The sequence below is a fragment of the Ornithorhynchus anatinus genome, chromosome 19, assembly GCF_004115215.2.
Source record: "Ornithorhynchus anatinus isolate Pmale09 chromosome 19, mOrnAna1.pri.v4, whole genome shotgun sequence".
Taxonomy (NCBI): domain Eukaryota; kingdom Metazoa; phylum Chordata; class Mammalia; order Monotremata; family Ornithorhynchidae; genus Ornithorhynchus; species Ornithorhynchus anatinus.
In genome coordinates, this window is record NC_041746.1 from 7,433,476 (window position 1) to 7,439,378 (window position 5,903).

The window sequence follows — 5,903 nt, forward strand, 5'->3', positions numbered from 1 at the left end:
CAAAAAGTTCTGTTGATGCTTCTGTTTTAGCTCAGTTTAGTTTTGTACTGAACTCTCCAGGCCCTTTTGTAATCAGTCTGTCTTGCCCTCCCTTTTTCCTTCCTGCCCCTCCCTCATCCCTAACACACCTGTCTCCAGGTGACTTCACCCTAATTGGCATAAGAGTTTTCAGCTGCTTGGAGCCTCTTGCTCTCAGTATACTCATTGTAACTGCCCTAATTTACATGCAGCACCTTCTCACTGCATCATACTTTTCCCCACATGCTATGAATACCAAGCTCTAATTATAAGACAATGCAAAATATCCTTCCAGGAAAGAAGCTATATGAAAAAGAGTTTTGATTCCTTAGCACACAAGGCTTGTTCTTGATCTCTGCCAAGGGTGCTAAAATCCATGTGATAACCTGTTTGCACAGTCTTGGATCCTTGATCTTCAATCATTTGGTGGAAGCCTCAGAATGACTAGAGCCTGCTTTTTGAAGTGAGGAGCGAATCTATTACCCAGTGCTCTTGGTTCTACGGTTTTGGTGGCAACACTTTGCAGTTGAGCTATTTTGGTTGCTTGAATTTCTCTCATGGTTTGGCACCAGAGCATAAGAGTTTTTTTATGAAGTGAATTATTTATGGACTAGAGAATTATTCAACATCAACATGTCCACATTATAATACCCCTACCAGCCATAAAGAAGCAAAATTGCTCTTTAATTAAAATTACATGGACTTTCCTTGGGTCCAACCTTTTAAAATTGACTTGGGAGTTGGCATTCCAAACAGAATACTGTACCTGTGTTTGAAGCAAAGACCAAACACAGTGCTCTCTTTCTAGAAGACTGATCTTGAAAGCCAAGAATTTTATATGTTCAAGGAAGGTTTATGTTATCCTGGGGAGTTTACAGTGGCCTTTAGTGACATTCAGGTTGCAGTGGTAAGACCCTTTTTCATGAGCACAGAACCAAATGGGGAGCAACAATGCAGAGTAATTAAAACAGCTGGGGTTCCTGTCCTGAGATGAAAGTGGAACGGTTTTCAGAGCAGGGACTATTCGTTTCCAAGGAACGTTATCCAAGCCACTCTGGTTCTGGCAATAAAATCCAACCAAGGAAGCATCAGTGCTCACAAACCCAAATGGTCACGTTCGAACTCACTGTACTCTGGATGTGTTTGGGTCTGTGGAGGGAGATACAAATATATACACAGTCTTTCTTTCTCTCTCTTTCCCTCCCTCACTAAATTGTCAGCTTCTTGCAAGATAAGGGTTATGTTGTATCCCTGTTTGATTAACAAGGGCTGAGAACTTATCTCTTACCTCTACTGAACTCTTCCAAGCACTATGGTTTGAGACTCATAGTGCCAGAGGATGGCGGGGGGAGGGGTCGGTCTCTCCAGAAGAGAATTTCTTGGTTTCCTTCTTCCCAGAGTAGACACACTTTAAGGGCAGGTGGGGATTCGGGGCTGGGGGATCCCATGCAGAATGGTCTTTTGGGTTAGGAGAGGCCTCAGCCCTGTTCTAGACTGTTATCTCATTATGGGGAGGAAATGTGTCTACTAATTCTGTTCTATTCTCCCAAGCACTTAGTATAGTGCTTTGCACATAGTAAGCACTTAGTAAATACCATTAATTGATTGATAAATGCCTCCTCTATCTCTTCACTCCAGTCCTTACTTTGCTGCCCAGATCATTTTACTAAAACAGCATTCAGTCCACATCTCACAACTCTTCAAGAACATCAGCCAACAGAAACAGTTAACCTATCCACCTCAGCATCATACAGACTCTCCTTACCACTGGCTTTAAAGCACTCAATTGGATCACTTTCTCCTACCTTACTTTACTGTTCTACTACTACAACCCAGTCTGTTCATTTCATTCCTCTAATGCCTACCTCCTCACGGAAACTTGATCTCCTCTATCTCTTGTAGGGGTGGCAATAACTGGAGGGAGCTGTGAGGTCAAGAGAGGATTTTTTTAGGAAAGGGGATATATGAGCATATTTGAAAGCACTGTGGAAGAGTCATTAGAGAGTGAACAACTGAAGATGGCTGTCAGCTCATTGTAGGCAGGGAATGTATCTGCTTATTGTTATATTGTACTCTATGAACAGCTTAGTACAGTGCTCTGCACACAGTAAGTGCTCAATAAATATGATTAAATGAATGGAAGAAGGGAAGGGGTAAATATTTTGATAAGGTGCAAAGAGATAGGGCTGTTTTTTGTAGCTCCAATATTCCCTTCTGCAAAAGGGAATAACTGTGGTATTTGTTAAACCCTTACCATGTGCCAAGCTCTTTACTCAGCACTAAGGGAAAATACAATATAATCAGATCAGAAATGGTCCCTCATGGGACTCACAGTCTGAAGGGGAAGAAGAAAAGGTTTTAAATTCCCATTTTACAGGTGAGGAAACTGAGGCCCAGAGAAGTTAAGTGTCCTGCCAAAGGTCCCACAAGAGGCAGATGGTGGGGCTGGGGCTAGAACCCAGGTCTCACAACACCCAGCCCTGCCTTTTATCCACTAGACCTTAAGGCAGAAATGATGGTCTTGACTGATCACACAGTATAGTAGTGAGATTTGCTGGGTAGAAACTTTGACTCCCGTGGATGAAAGATGCTGAGGAATTCCCTGAGCTGTTGCCATTCTTTTCACTCTCTCCTAACAGGGCTTCTCACTAGCCACATTCCTTTGCAGTAGTTAGGTCTGTTGGCTCCTCCAGGCTGGGCTAGCTGGCGGGGCTGCCAACTCCATGGATGATTTGAGTTTTTGGATCTGGGAGGGGAGCACCATGCCTCTGGGGAAGCAGTGTGGCCCCGTGCGTAGATCCCGGGCCTGGGAGTCAGAAGGACCTAGGTTCTAATCCCAGCTCTGCCATTTGTCTGCTGTGTGACCTTGGGCAAGTCGCTTAACTTCTCTGTGCCTCAGTTTCCTCATCTGTAAAATGGAGATTAAGACTGTGAGCCCCTCGTGGGACATGGACTGTGTCTAACCTGATGAGTTTATATCTACCCTGGCACTTAGAATAATGCTTGACATAAGTAGGCGCTTAGCAAATACCAGCATCATTAAGTATGGGATCCGGAGGCCCCATAAAGAAACGGTCTGAAATCACTCAAGATGGGAATATGTGTGCAAAGTGTCCCATGAGAGGTCATCCTGTTAGTCAGAGGGCTCGGCTAGGTGCCCAGCCTCGCCGGTTCCTCCTTGTCGGTTGTCTCCGTGGTCTGTAGTGGCCATTTGACCACTACCGATTCCACAATTGGCATTGTCTGGAATTCGTATTTTCCCCCAGGTACCAGCGCCCTTAAAAGTGCCCATATGACATCATCACACTAGGCTGCAGCACCCGGCATCTTTGACAGCTGCCATGGGCCACCCTGGATGCTGAGGGAGGTCCTCCCGCCTCTGGCTTAGTCTACAGAGACCTCTGGCCACAGCCCTAGCAGGAAGTGAAAACAAAGCCAAAGAAGAACAAAGCAGGAGCCTTAGCTGAGGGCACTGAAAATGGGAAAAACAGACATAAAAGGTTCCCTGCCGGTCTCAGACAAGGGATGGGTCAGCTGAAAACTGGGCTGTCCAGTATAAAACCAGATGAATGGCCACACCCTAGCAGTAATCAAACTGTTTGGTTGAACATGTGCATGGGTGTATGTGGATGCACGTCTGTGTTGTGTGCCTGTGTAAATGCACACTTTTCTGCTGTTGAACCTGAGCCCAAGAACGCCTTCAGTCTTGGTCCGCCATCAGGGTGGAAACACCATCTCTGATGGGTAGATTGACCTGGGTTCAAATCCAGGCTCTGACACTTGTGACCTTAGGCAAGTCACCTCACTCTTCAGTGTCTCTGTTCCTCATCTGTAAAGTAGAGATTAAATACCTGCTCTCCCTTCTATTTAGACTAAAATCCCCATGTGGGACAAAGTCTGTGTCTGACCTGATTATCTTGTATCTACCCCAGCGCTCAGTACAATGCTTGGCACATAGTAGTCATGGAAGAAATATTATTATGATTATGATTATTATTAGCTCTGACAGATGGCAGGAGAAAAGCAGCACAAGACCCCCTTCCCTGTCTCATCCTGACGTCGCTTTCCTTTGAATATTCCTGTTTTGCCAGGTTCACTATGGAGAAGCCCCGTCTGGGATAAGGCAGGAGGTAGAGGGTCAGGGAAGGGTCAGGGCCATATTTAGAAACACAAACTGCTGGCCTGTGCGGCCCCAGTGGAAGGGTGGTTAAAGAGAATATTTTTTCTTTCTAAAGGAAAGCCGACTGTCATTCCTCAGACAGAAGATTCCTCACAGTTTTAGGTGATCAGGCCTTATTACAGCACAACGAGGCTCCTGTTCAGCTTCTTTGCTGAGATCTTTTAATAGCTTTTAAATATCGTTAGCATGGAACTTTGGTCCACTTTTTAAATAATTTAGAGAACTCATGACCTGGCCTTTCATGGAGTTGATGTAGCTGTTCTGGAAAGCTCATGACTTGAACTTGAGACTCATTTGCACACAGCTGCACTGTGTCCACCGTCAACAGCACTCTGTACTGAGCCGAAAAAAAAAAAACGGGGGGTGGGGGGGAATTCACGATGGGCCTACGAATGAATAAAGTGCCTTCAAAAGTGCCGTTCTGCAGAGAGACCACCAGGAGGCCCTCTTCTCACAAGCAGTTTGACTCCGAAGACGCTGAAGGGGCAGAAATTGCCTCTTAAAAAAGTGATCCTTTTTAAAAGTTGCACTAATTCATATCACTTTACAAACTCCGACAGAGACCTAGGGGCAAAACAATATTAAGCATGAAGGTTATTTTTGTTTTGTTTTTAAATGAAACTCAAATTGCGGGAGTGATTCCTGAGAATTCTCTTTGGGCAAAAAGAATTTTGGAAAATTCAACCCCAAATTCCGTGCATTCTCCCTGGGATTGCATTGCAATCTGTTTGTAACAAGCTCGACTTCTCGTCCAGCTGTGCATGAAGGCGGGCGTCCACCGGACAGAGCTTCATTTCTTGTGTTGGAAATGAGGCCACGTCACTGGGTTCAGGCCGTGCAGAATATTCTACAGTTGAATTTGGAGAGGACTAACTCTTGAAATAGAGGCCCCATCCCTCCCCCTTACTAACACAAGAACAAAACCCACAGATGAAATTAAATAATCAGATTGGGTTGTTTCCTTGCCTAGAGAGGAGGGGTCATTACTATATGCCTAGAAAGAGGAATTAGAAACTAAGAGGAGAGTCCTCAATATCCTCCTCAATTGTCACCAAGTGAGACATTTTTTTCATCAGAGATATGTCAGCTTCTTTCTTGTGGCCTGTGGATTTCTAGGAGTTAGAATTGGACTGCTGCTTCTTCCTCTCCTGGTAATGTTCTTTTTCTGTTGTTATTGTCATTTTTTCGGGGGATCTGTTAAGAGCTTACTAGGTGCCAGTCCCCCTCTCAAGGTTACGGTTGGAGAGTTTCCAGTACTCTACCAGTCTTGGCTACGGGAGGGAGAGTCAAGCAGAGGCATAACCATTGCATTCCTAGGTTGGCCAGTGGCTAGCGAGCGGAAGGCTATCTGCTACAAGTCAAAACTCACCCATGCTGCGCAGCAGCGGCATAGGAGAGAATCGAGGGCGGAGACTCGAGTTTACGGCACGGAAAGAGGCAATGGTAAACCACTTCTGTATTTTTACCAAGAAAACCCTATGGATACACTTCCAGAACGATTACAGATGGGGAGCGGGGCGTTCTGGGAGACATGTGTCTGTGGTGTCGCTATGGGTTGGAAATGATTCAATGGCATATGACAAGTGCCACTCACAGTATCACTGTACTAAAAACTGGTGTAGATACATGCTAATCAGGTTGGATGCTGTCCATGTCCCACATGGGGCTCACAGTCTTAATCCCCATTTTACAGATGAGGGAACTG